Genomic DNA, 13,327 nt, shown 5'->3' with positions numbered 1-13,327 from the left:
ACCGTCCATAGGATTGCACAGAATCAGACACTACTGAAGCAACTTAGCATGCATACATAATGCCAGATTTATTGGAAGAGTTTTGTTGCATTCATTTTACATAATCATAAAATGAACAAAAACAGTGGCATGCCTCCTAGTTGTTTTTCATTATTTTAAATCACTTTGTAACATATTTTCTTAGGAAATGGTCACTCTTACTGAATCTGAATACCTTAGAATATTACAGGCTTCTAAAATTGTTATTACTAAGAAGCCATCAAGTGGTGAAACGACTGCTCAGGAGTTACACAGCAAGTCAGGCAGCTAGTTTGATTTGGTTTGTTCATTTGTTTTGTTTGTTTGTTAGTTTTTTTAATATCCCATATATAAAGCATGAGTGAAGTCATACAGATCTGTCTTCTTCCCTCTAACTTATTTTACTTAGCTTAATACCCTCAAGGTCCATCCACATTGTTGCAAATGGCAAGATTTCACCTTTTTTTATGGCTGAGTGGTGTTTCATTGTATATGAATCTTTTTTATCCTTTCATCTGTTCACGGGCACTTAGGTTGTTTCTATTCCTTGACTATTTAAAATAATGCTGGAACAAACGATGCATGTAGCGGTGCATGTGTCTTTTAAAATTTGTTACCAGTTGGAAGAGGGACATGGGGAGGGCAAAATGGGTGAAGGGTGACAGACAGAAAGTAAATTTGTGGTGATGAGCTTGGATTTTTGGTGGGCATACGAAAGTAGAAGTATAATGTATACATGAAACATATAGTGTTAACAATCACGGTTACCTTGATAAAATTAAATTTTTTAAAAATACTGTTTTACAAAAAGTTCATTTGAATCAGTTCTAATAAGATGGATGAAACTGGAGCCTATTATACAGAGTGAAGTAAACCAGAAAGAAAAACACCAATACAGTATACTAACGCATATATATGGAATTTAGAAAGATGGTAACGACAACCCTGTATGCGAGACAGCAAAAGAGACACATGTATAGAACAGTCTTTTGGACTCTGTGGGAGAGGGGGTGGGAATGATTTGGGAGAATGGCATTAAAACATGTATAATGTCATATAAGAAATGAATCGCCAGTCCAGATTCGATGCAGGATACAGGAAGCTTGGGGCTGGTGCACTGGGATGACCCAGAGGGATGGTATGGGGAGGGAGGTGGGAGGGGGTTCAGGATGGTGAACACGTGTACACCCGTGGCGGATGCATGTTGATGTATGGCAAAGCCAGTACAATATTGTAAAGTAAAAATAAATAAATAAATAAAAAGAATACATTTGGAAAAAAAAAAAGTTCACACAGTTAGTGAGATACAAAGCATAGAACCCAACTCTTGTCTCGTAATTTTGGCCATTCTATCAAGCCTGAAATCCGTACCAACTGTATTTAATTTTTATTTCCTTCTAATTTGTTTAGAATGGAAATTGTTAAGCATTAACTACATATAAGAATATTTATCCTTGAAAAATGTATTTATTTGTATGTTATTTTTTTTAATTCTAGGAATCATTGACATATCGTAATGCCACAGCATGTGGCCCCAAGATCTACCCTAAAAGGTAAGCTTCCCAAAAGGGAAAACTTTTTCTTACTTGTATTTCACCTTGGATTAGCATCCTTAGTTACTTTGGAAACATTAGATTCTTTCCTTAGAGTGATACAGTGAGATAATTTTTTATGTTTTTCTGAAAGTTGAAGTTAACAAAAGTAGTGAAGTCATACAAGTTTGAACCTTGAAAATAGGAAGTTGTACTCTCTGGGTTCTTTCTGGAGAAGATATTTGAGGCAGATATTTGGTGGTTCAAATTAATATGATAATTCAAAAAGTTCAGAATTTGGCATCATGGAAAAAGTATTGGGAATAAAATGAAGGTTGTTGCATTTTTGCCCATGACTTATGGAGAGGACATTTTCAGTCAGATCTTCAAAATACTAAGTTAGTGAGATCTGCAAATATTGAGGCATTAAAATTGAAGTTTTTTAGGGGTAAAACGTGAGTGTTATAAGTTACTATCATGCATCCCCCCTCTGTCTACACTTGCCCCCTCTCTCTTGAACTTCATATTTTTTTCCTTTATGAAAGATACAGATATATACAAGTAAAACTTAACTGTTTTTAGTTTCCTAAGACTGCTGTAACAAAGCACCATGAACTGGGTGACTTAATGGAAATTTATTTTCTCCCTGAGTAGAAAAGAATGAAATCAAAGTGTAGGCTGGGCTGTGCTTTCTCTAAGAGCTTTAAAGGAGAAATTCTCACTTGCATCTTCCATCTTCTAGAAGTTGCTGATAACTTTTGGTGTTCCCTAACTTGTAATTGCATCACTTCAGTCTCTGCCTTCACATGGTTTCTCCCCCATGTGTGTTTGGGTCTATATTCCCTCTTCATCATCCTAGTCCAATACGACCTCATCTTAACTTGATTACATCTGCAAAGACCCTTTCCCCAAATAAGGTCACATTCATGGGTCTCAGGATTAGGATTTCACTATACCTTTTTGTGGGATATTGTTCACCCATAGTAGGACCTGGCCCTTAAAAGTGGCAAGAGTGATATTGAAGTTAACTATGGTAACTAGACCTTCATGGGGAAAAGTGCTAACCTGGAGGATGGTGGCAGAGGAAAATCTCATTGCATTGTGGATAGAAAATAAAAAGCTGAGTCACTTTAACAGATGTAATAATTATCAAGAGATCCTGATGGCCAAATTGCCTCCCCAGCAATAGAAAACAAAACATTCTGTGATTCAGTATAGGGGTTGATACCATTGGGTAATATTAATGCATACTCTTGAGTCTCAGGGAATTTTCTTAACACTCTCTATTGAAAAAATATATAGAAAAAAATTATTTAATTTGATTTCCCAGATGAGTTTCATAAGCCAAGATTAACTAAGGTATTTTTTTTTACCAATTAACTCTTACTCTGTAAAAAGTCACCCCAGAATTCAGTGGCTTGCAATAGTGACCATTTATTATTTCTCATGAGTCTGTAAGGTCAGCTAGGTAGGTCTTCTGTTACAAAATAGACTCCCACAGTTTGCTGGGTGTGTCTGTGTGTCTGAGGTCAGTTTGTAGGTTGGGAAGGGGAAGCTCTGCTCCCTGTGGTCTCTCATCTTCCAGGGGAGCCAGGCTTCTTCTTAGGGAGCTGGCCTTGTTCCAAGATACGAGCATTCTCACACTTGCTGTGAACTACTATTTTTACCTCCTCAGGCAGTAGGAGTGATCTTAAATCACGTTCTAAATGTAATCTACCTACCAGAACCACCTACAAATCTGCCACTGTTCCCTGTTTTCCTTGGATCTATTCCAAGTGTTTAACACGGCTTCAGAAGTTTCAACATTATTTGGCCCTTGCTTAGCTGTCTACCTTTCTTTCTCCCACCCCACACTTTCCAGTGTAGGTTCTTCCAACCTGAATTTCTTTAAATTGTTTAAATATCTCATCTTCTATCTTGCTTTTGCTCATTGTAGGCCTTCTTCCAGGAACAGCCCTTTTGTCCATCATCTCCCTTCTCGTATCTTTGTGTGATCAACTCATTTATCACTAAATGAAAGCTCAGTTCTTCCAGGAAGCCTTCTATGTTTTCCTTGCCTGAGTTAAGCTTCTATAGGCTGCTGACATCAATATGAATGACATGATAATCACAGTGTCTGCAGTTGCTTGCCTAATTATCTTACTGTCCCACCTTGGACTCTGATGCCAGTGGTTACATCTTATTGTACATTATGGTATTCCTAGAATATAACAGTACATGCATGAAGGATGACTCAGTAATTATTCATGGAAAGAATGAAGGATTCAATGACGTCTTTTCTATTCTAATTTTCTGTCTTTAAAGGTTTAAGTGGTTGGGCATGTTCAGAATTAATGTTGAAAAGCAGAGGGTCACCTTTCCTCAAATTTTCCTCATTCTCCTTTGTCCCTGTCTTACAGAGGGCCCTGGCACCCTCTGGTGCCTTGGCCTTTTGTTATCTGTTAATTGTAGCCTGTGGAACAGAACAGCTGCAAAATAGTGTGCTTTGATTCATGCATTTTCTCTCTTTTTCTTTTAATTTCAAAAAGAAAAACAAATTTTAATTTGTTGCTAACACTTGAAAATTAGATTTCACATGCAATGATGATTTCCAGATTCTCTTAGAAGAAATCAGATTACTTTCTACCCTGAGCCTGCATTCCCAGGTGGCATGAGGGCTTATTTGAGCAGCAGATGCCCTCCTCTACCTTCAGTTCATCATGCCACATCATTTGCTATCTATATGGCCCTGGCAGGCACTCGAGTTCCCTGGTGGCTCAGTAGTAAAGAATCTGCCTGCTGAAGACGGGGGTTTGATCCCTAGATTGGGAAGATCCCCTAGGGAAGGAAATGGCTACCCACTCCAGTAAAAAACCCAATGGACAGAAGAGCCTGGTGGACTACAGTCTATCAAGTTGCGAAGAGTCAGACAGGACTTAGCGACTAAAAACAAAACAAAACAAAATAAAAGCTCAACTTCTAAGAGTTTGTCTCGTACAAAGCAAAGATGATAGGTTTGGTCACTGAACCATTTTGTTGTTCCTTTTGTATATCTACCAACTAAGTGAAAGTAATTTAGGTTTTGTATTCAGACCTCTGTGCTTAATTTCCTGCTCAAATACTCAAACAGATAAACTAATCTCTCCAAAACTCTTTTCTCCCCCACCTGTAAAATGGAGAAATGGAGACTATAATATTGTGTATGAACTTGCATGAAGTTCCTTTGTTAAAACCACAACATTCCATCTAACCTGTACACACAAAGAAAATTGAAGAAAATAGTTTTTCTGGGTTGATGCACTTAATTGTCATCTTCTTTTGGATGATATTAATTTAAATAGATTAGAAAAATTAAATATCAACACATGCGACAACATGGATGAACTTTGAAACCGTTATACTAAATGAAAAAAGGAAGCACAACAGGCTCCATATTATACAAATCCATTTATATGAAGTTTCTGAATAGAAAAAATGATAGAGACAGAAAGCATGTTGGTGGTTTCCAAGAACTATGGAAAGAGAATAATGTGAAGTGGCTGCTAGTAAGAGTTGACTCATTGGAAAAGACTCTGATGCTGGGAGGGATTGGGGGCAGGAGGAGAAGGGGACGACAGAGGATGAGATGGCTGGATAGCATCACTGACTCGATGGACGTGAGTCCCAGTGAACTCCTGGAGTTGGTGATGGACAGGGAGGCCTGGCATGCTGCGATTCATGGGGTCTCAAAGAGTCGGACACGACTGAGCAACTGAACTGAACTGAACTGAGTGAGCCCACGGTGTCCTTTCTTGGGTGATGAACATTTTCTGGAGTCAGATAGTGGTGGTGGTGACACAACCCTGTGAATATGCTAAGAGATCCTGAATTGTACAGTAAATGGTGAATTTTATCCTATGTGCTTGCTCAGTCACTTCAGTCATGTCCCCCTCTGCAACCCTGTGAACTGTAGCCCGCCACATTCTTCTGTCTGGGTGATTCTCCAGGCAAGAATGCTGGAAAGAGTTGCCATCCCCTTCTCCAGGAAATCTTCCCAACCCAGGGATCAAGCCAACATCTCATGTCTTGTGCATTGGCCCAAATTTTATGGTTGTTGTTATTCAGTCGCTCAGTCATTTCCAACTCTTTTTATGCTACGTGAATATCAGTGAAGTAATAAAATATGAAATTCATGTTTTAGGAAGACAAAATTTTTCTTTCAAATATGGTGAGTAGGGGGTGTAACAGAATAAGTAGACTCCTTGGGCTGTCACTCAAATCAACAAACACAGTTTTCCTTAAAGTCCTGCTGTGCCCTCCAAAACCAAAGATCAAGTCAGATTTCTAACCAATACAATTTTGTAAAGTAATTAGCCTTTAATTAAAATAAATAAATTTAAATTTAAAAAAATTCATGGTTTAATCCATTGAGAGATGGGGTCAGAGATGGGTTCATGTTTAAAATTCACCAACTACATCTTCTGTAGCCACACATTCCTCTAACAATAATATAAAGGTACTAATGGCCATTGTAGTGGCAGTCGTGTCCGACTCTTTGCGACCCCATGGACTGTAGTCTACCGGACTCCTCCATCCATGGGATTTTGCAGGCAAAGGTACTGGAGCGGGTTGCCATCTCCTTCTCCAATTGTAAGACATAGGAAGACCAAATGTCAAATATTTACCATGGTGCCAGTTACAAAACAGTTCCTCTGTTTTATATATATATATATATATATATATATATATATATATATAAGTAAAATAGACTTGTAATATTATAATTAATGTATTTTAATAAGTGTTACTTGGTTGTAAGTATTAGGCTGCAACACGATTTTTGGCAACTCAGCTTTTCCACAGTTACCCTCCCACATCCCCAACGCCCACTCCACAGGCATCTTGGCCAGAAAGAAAAGCACGGCTAGAATTTCTGCTATCACTTAATGAATTTAATCAGTCCCGTAGGGACTTCGATAAAGCAGGGGAACATTTAACAGAGAAACATGATTTTTATGCTTCCTGTGTTCCTCATAGTAGTTGACAGAGCCTTCCCTCGCAGAAGTAACATTACCTGTGCTGAGAGGAGCATTAGCATACCATGAGGGTGATGTCAGAACTCAGAGAACACATCCCCATGGCCTTGTATTAAAATGTGTCTGTGCACGTGCTTCTGAATGCAAGTCAGTGTTGTCGCCAGTAAGAAAATAAACTGCTGCCTGAAAATGTATGATTCAATTGTCTATCATTTTTATTATTATGATTTTTTTTCTGTTTAAACATTATAGAGATTTTTTTTTTAGCTTTGGTTTTATCTTTGGAAATTGAAATTAAAATCATAGTGTGGGGATATAGAAGATAATTGAGTTATTCAGTGAAGTATACTATACGTTGTAACATTAAGCAGAATTGTTTAATCTTCATTATGAAAAAATGACTGTGTGAATTGCTCCATTTGAAACAGTGGTTGCTTTCTGCTTTTCCTTGTGGATAATGGAAAGGATTATGCTATGGTGAGTAGTCAGAATAGCTGAGATTGTATCATTTGCCTCTTAGCAAGTATTTATTGGTAGCTCACTGTAAGCCAGCATCTTCAGTAGGGCCTAGAGTTATGGTGGCAAATTAAAAAAAAAAAAAAAAATATATATATATATATATATATATATACCCTCAAATTCTGAGTTTGATATCTAGTAGCGGTGGCAGGTGGTACTTCAGCAGTAAAGAATCCACCTGCAATGCAGGAGATAAAAGAGATGCAGGTATCAAACTTCTTTTCACATAATGAATTGACCCTTTGATATTAGGGAATGATACTCTTCCTTTCTCAGTAATGCTTTTTGACATATTTATTTCATATCATGTTAAGATTAAAATTCCTCCCTTATTTAAATTAATATTTGCCAGGGGTTCTGTTTCTAGTTTGTTTCCAGTCCTTACCAGTCATTTTAGGTGTGTCTTCTTTTAGTAGCATGTAGCTATATTTTTTTTAATGTATGGTTTTTCTCATGTATCAGAGGAGTTTAAAAGTTCACACTTGCTTTGAATCTTAAACAATCTTTCCATTCTTTCCACTGTCTTATTTTGTGTCAGCATACTTTGTGTGAGATGTTTTGTTTCTGCATATTTCTTCTTTTCTGAATTCTAATGGAGCAACTAATTTTTCTTTTATTCCACTATTGTTTGATTATTTCAGATTTCTTATTATGTTTCTATTTGTATATTGGCAATGCAAAATTTAATAATGTTCTTACATAAAACCTAAAATACTTTATTTCTAACTATACCACACAAAGTTCCACATTTTTCCCATATACATAGTAAAATACTATGGAAAGTTGATTTTTTTTTTCAGTTAGTGATTCTTATATTTAATATAGTTAAGGTTTCACTTACATAGAATTCCCTATTCATTTACCCATTTATCATTTGTTTCTAGTTTCCTGATCTTTATTATTCAAGTTCCTTTTACTTACTGCTGCTGCTGCTAAGCCACTTCAGACGTGTCCGACTCTGTGCGACCCCATAGACGGCAGCCCACCAGGCTCTGCCATCCCTGGGATTCTCCAGGCAGGAACACCGGAGTGGGTTGCCACTTCCTTCTTCAATGCATGAAAGTGAAAAGTGAAAGTGAAGTCGATAAGTCATGTCCAACTCTTAGTGACCCCATGGACTGCAGCCTACCAGGCTCCTCCGTCCATGGGGTTTTCCAAGCAAGAGTACTGGAGTGGGGTGCCATTGCCTTCTCCGTCCTTTTACTTAATACACCCACAAAACATTTTTTTGTGGTTTCTCTTAGTGTTAAGTTGTGTTTGTTTATCACAAAATGTCATTTTTTTTTTTAAACCATTATTTTGGAGTGATATTGAACTAGGATTGGAATTCTTAGTTGCCAATTTTTTCCTCTTAATACTTTGAAGTTACTATGCTGTTGTTTTCTACTCTTTATTTACTGTGGATTTTAAAGTCTTCTGTTAGTCACACTGATAATCTTTTATAGGTGATCTTTTTCTTTGTTTCCTTTTAAGATTTTCTCTGTGTTTGGAGTACTGAAGTTTCATTATTATTTACCCAATTAAGCACTTATTTTTAGTTTTGCTCATGCGATGCCTTACTTTCAATCTGAGGTCATGTTCCTTTTTTCAATCTTGGAAAACTGTCATTCAGCATTTGAGTATTGACACTAACATCTTTTCCATTGTCCTTTGTTGTATATCTCAATAGACATTTTTGGACCATTTATTTCTCTTGTCTATAATGCCTAGTTATTCTTTTCGGTGTTTGTTTCTTTATATCACCATTTTGCTTTTTGGGAAAATCTGTCATTTCCTCCTCCAATTTTCAAAAATTCTTTCTTTATCAGTGTCTACTTTGTTATTTAACATTTGTATCAATCAAAATAGCAAATTTATGCTGCACTAGCAAACATCTCCTCAGTCTTAGGGGCAAAAACAACAAACGTTTATTTCTCCCTCATGTTATATACCCAGTGTGAGTTAATGTGGGAGCTTTGCTCATCATATTCCATTCATGTTGATGGAATCACTGTCAGGAAATGACTCCTGTAAGTGCTGAGGCCAAATGCAGAGGACCTGTGGGATCATGAACTAAGTCTGAAAACTTTCTCATGAAGGACACGTGTCACTTTTATTTACATTTCATTGCCAAAGTCACAAGGCCATGGATGACTCTGAAGAAGGCAGATAATGCAGTATTAACAATTGCCTGAAAATAAAGAATATTTGTTAAAAGCACTTAATTGCAATTTAAAATGTTTGTTGGCTTTTAAATTTTCTATTTTTTTTTCCTGGAACTTCTATTTGGTTTCTATCTTTCTGTGTATCTTTTATAATGTTCTGCTGTTTTCTTGTGGGTTCAATTCCTTTCTAACATTTTCCAAACTCTTACTTTCTATTCATGTCCATGATCTTTTTTCATTGTGAGTGCTTACACTGCATATCCTTTTTACTGTGCTAGTAGATTCATTCTTGTCATAGCTTTTCCCCCCTCATATATATAGTCTGTCTTTTTATATTGTGAGCTCACATTAGATTTATTTTTTTTTCATGTGAGAATGCTGTGGATGTTGTGTTGTGAAACCATGACATAGAAGTGGTTTTGCTTTTGCTTCTACCAAGGTCCTGGGATGTAAAGTGTCCCAGACCAGTGTTAATTTCCTATAGCTCATGAGTAGTATACCATTAGGTCATATACTTAAGTTTAGCAAAAGCTTCAGGTTTCATTTTCTTCCATGGGGTGCATTGAACCTGGGGAAGACAGTAGAATTCCAAACTGAGTCTTGGGGTGGCTTGAGATCATGTCCCCAAAGAGGGGCCCAATTGGTACCTGCCTCTCAGGCAGATCCTTCAAGATGAGATGTGGATTCCTTTCACCTACCGCCCACATACTTTTCAATCTTGTGTTATGCTGTTGCTCGTGTTGAGTAATTCTGCACAAGAGCCTTTTATAAAGCAGATTTTCTGTTCCCTGTAGGTTTATATTTTCTTGAGCATGTGCCCCTTTGGTTTTCAAATCCAGGGGTTTAAGGGGCTCATCTCCGTTGTGCAGGATCTAGCCATTAGGGTGTTTGTGGAGTTCAAATCCCCTACTCTCCAGGGAAAATAACCACACTTTTGTAATTGCTCCCATCTGTGAGTTGATCTGACTGGGGTGTGAATTTTTCTTGCTGAGCCTCTATCACTGCCTTTCCTGCTGTGTTCTTGCTGTCCTTTTACCGTTTGCTCTGGAGACTCTTCATCCAGCTTTCAGGTCTCTTTCCAAGGGGATTATTCTATATGTAGCTGGCGATCCCTTGTGTCGATGGAAGGAGGTTAGTTCAGGATCTTCTTATGTCCTTTCAGACTCTCTAAACTGTAAAGTACTTTGCTGTAACCAGTTAATGACCAGATCTGGAGACCCCCTCCCACTCTTTCCCAATAGCTGGAAATGCATTAAACAATAGAAAATGGAAACCCTGTGTCTTATATTGAATTTTCTTTGATACAGGATTAACAGTCAAGAAGCCCTGGTTTTTACAAAGTAAAAACCACACAGGCAGCTACTGATGGGAGTTTTAGAAGGCAGTGAGGAAGTGGCTCACCTGGTGTTAAGTGCTCGTATTATACATTAACCAGGGATAAACGTCCTGGCTATAATTTGAGTCAGATCAGAACTGAACATTCAAGGCAATTTGTTTACAAAAGAAATCTTTGGGTTGTCTGCCGAGTATACAGCCCCGATTTCACTTAGAAGTATCCAGCTGCCACAGCCCCGACCGAAAGGAAGTCCAGGTGTCTCCTTGTACCACGGAGTGACTGGAGCAGGAGATTTTTCTCTTTGAGGAATTTCTCATGAGGACACAGAGTCTAGATGAGACCTGAACAAAGGAACCAGTGAATTATGCTAATCTTGAGCTATTTTAACTCACTACTGACTAACACAGAAAGAAGAATCCGAAAAGGATAAAGGAAACAACATGTCAGAGACGGTGAGAGAGAGAGCTGTGATCACATGGTCCCTGAAATAGAGAAAAGGTAGCACCTTTGCCCCTGACCTGTTCGCTGTGGTTTTACCCTGACTGTACTTCATAGCTGCAGGTTCTCTGAGATTCCTTCTGTTCTTCCAGTGAACTAACTTTTTGCCCAGGCTGCTGTGAGGGGTCCTCTCTTTCTTTACCATCTGAGACACCAGGGAAACCCATTAGGGCCTCTCTTTCTTAAAACTGAGATTTCTCACCCTGGACATTGACCAAATATGTCCCATGACAGCATATTGATACTATTAAAAAAAAAAAAGAAACTCTTTGAAATCAACATTGTAGTTTAAGTTCATTGACTGAATGACTGGGTGATATTAGACAAAATGTCTCTAATTCCTTGAAATTCCATTATGATGCCTGGAATAATGGGTCAGAAGTTAGGACAAATGCTAAAGTGGCTTGAGAAATGTGCAAACTGTGCATGATTCAAGGATGTTGCTAAGCAGATCCTAACTTGAAGGCATTGAGGCAGTGCTGCTGCTGCTGGCACCTTTAAATAGCTCATACAGTTTCTGAGGCTGCCCAGCTACTGACACAGCAGGGTTTATCCACTGGGAGGCTATGACTCACTTATTCTCCCAATTCCCCTATGTAATCTGACACAATGTATCCCCAAGACACTTCCTGCTGCTAATGCTTCTATTTCTATCTTGGAGCCTTTTAATTTGTATTTTCCCCAAATGGCTTATGTCTGCTTGTCAAGTGGGATTCTCACCTCACTTGGAACTCTGGCTCTTTGATAAGGAAGAGCAGGCTGGCAATAAGAGCTGGCATGCCACAGAAACCGTGTAAGCAATCAACAGCTTCTTTACAGCTAAGTGTGATTTTTCTGTAGCGCCAGCTGAAAGCAGCTCAGCACAACTGTCTCCTGTTCTGACTGGATTCTTATACACAAAGTTTCTATTAGTACCTTACCACCATGTGGAAAGGTGGAAGTTTGGGTGCAACTAGCTGCTCTAACATCACTCCAGTGGATGCATTGCTTGAATCCTGTGTGTCTGACCCCTTCAAGGGCACTTAAAAACATTTAGGTCCTATTCATCTGCACCTAAATGAACAGTGATTGTGAATCATGATCTTGGAATCAAGAAGGATCTGAGTTTGAATCCCAATTTTGTCACAGATTTACTATGAGACACTGGAAAACTTATTTAACCACTCCAAACTTCAGATGATATGTTTAAAAAATGAAGAAAATGTTAGAACCTACTTTGGGGTTAGATTTTCATATTTTGAAGAAGGAAATATTGTCCATAAGGAGCAGAAAAGTGCCAGGTGCATCATACATGCTCAAAATCTGTTAGCTGTTATCATTATCATCATCATCAAGTAAAGACTGCTTATTGTTTAAAGCACGTATCCTGTTTTCTCCCATTTCTCTTATGTACAACTAAATGTTATTCAGTTCTTTAGGGGAGGTAAGATCATCCTCCTTCATTACTTGAGGGAGAAAGAAAACACTTTGGGGAAGATAAATTCTCACCATTGACATGAGGAACTCTGACCGTCACTGTGGACAAAGCACAGCTCTGAACTTCAAGACTTCTATTTGGTGCAAGTGTGTGACTTTGGGCAAGTGGTTCACAGTTGTGAGCCTAAGTTTTCTCAACTGTAAAGGAAAAGCTCTGGCCTGGCTATTACATGGGACTCTTTTAACTTACTGTGTTCTAGGAGTTTCCTCTTCCCAGTGCGAACATTAAATGATCACACCTTCATTGTAGGAGTGATACCATATAATTCTCCAACTATGCAATGAACAGAACTTGAGCTTGAACAGTCAGTATGCTTCAGATAAACTCAGTGTTTTTGTTCAGTTGCTCAGTTATGTCTGATTCTTTGCAACCCCATGGACTGCAGCATACCACGTTTCCCCTTCCTCCGCTATTTCCCAGAGTTTGCACAAACTCATAATCATCGAGTCAGTGATGACATCCAACCATTTCATCCTATGTCCCCCAGCCCTTCTCCTCCTGCCCTCAATCTTTCCCAGTATCAGAGTCTTTTCCAATGAGTTGACTCTTTGCCCCAAGTGGCCAGAGTATTGAAGCTTCAACATCAGTCAATGTACTCAATGTAACGACTTGTAAATAATAAAGAATTATGAAGATTTAGAACCACTGCATTGCACAGAAACAAAGGTCTATATTAGACCATTTTTATTTCATGCTTTGTTGGGAGGTGAGCTGTATTAATCAGGATTAGGTAGGCTTTGCTGTAATAATAAAGTATATTAGTTGCTTAATATAGTAAAGTTTTATATCTCTCTCCCATCAAGTCTGGT

At 38.2% G+C, this 13,327-nt stretch overlaps 1 protein-coding gene across 3 annotated transcripts in view; it reads left to right on the top strand.

Moving 5' to 3' along the window:
* The window catches only part of CNTN4 (contactin 4), a 1,027,736-nt gene that overhangs the window by 245,219 nt on the left and 769,190 nt on the right, over window positions 1-13,327 (top strand). For all 3 annotated transcript variants that reach the window (XM_005222675.5, XM_005222673.5, XM_059880036.1), the window contains exon 3: window positions 1,516-1,571. The gene's annotated coding sequence lies outside the window, so the exon portion shown is untranslated. The remainder of the gene's footprint in view (window positions 1-1,515; window positions 1,572-13,327) is intronic.

Source organism: Bos taurus, chromosome 22 (genome assembly GCF_002263795.3).
Source record: "Bos taurus isolate L1 Dominette 01449 registration number 42190680 breed Hereford chromosome 22, ARS-UCD2.0, whole genome shotgun sequence".
NCBI classification, from domain to species: domain Eukaryota; kingdom Metazoa; phylum Chordata; class Mammalia; order Artiodactyla; family Bovidae; genus Bos; species Bos taurus.
This window is presented reverse-complemented; position numbering and strand designations above follow the sequence as displayed.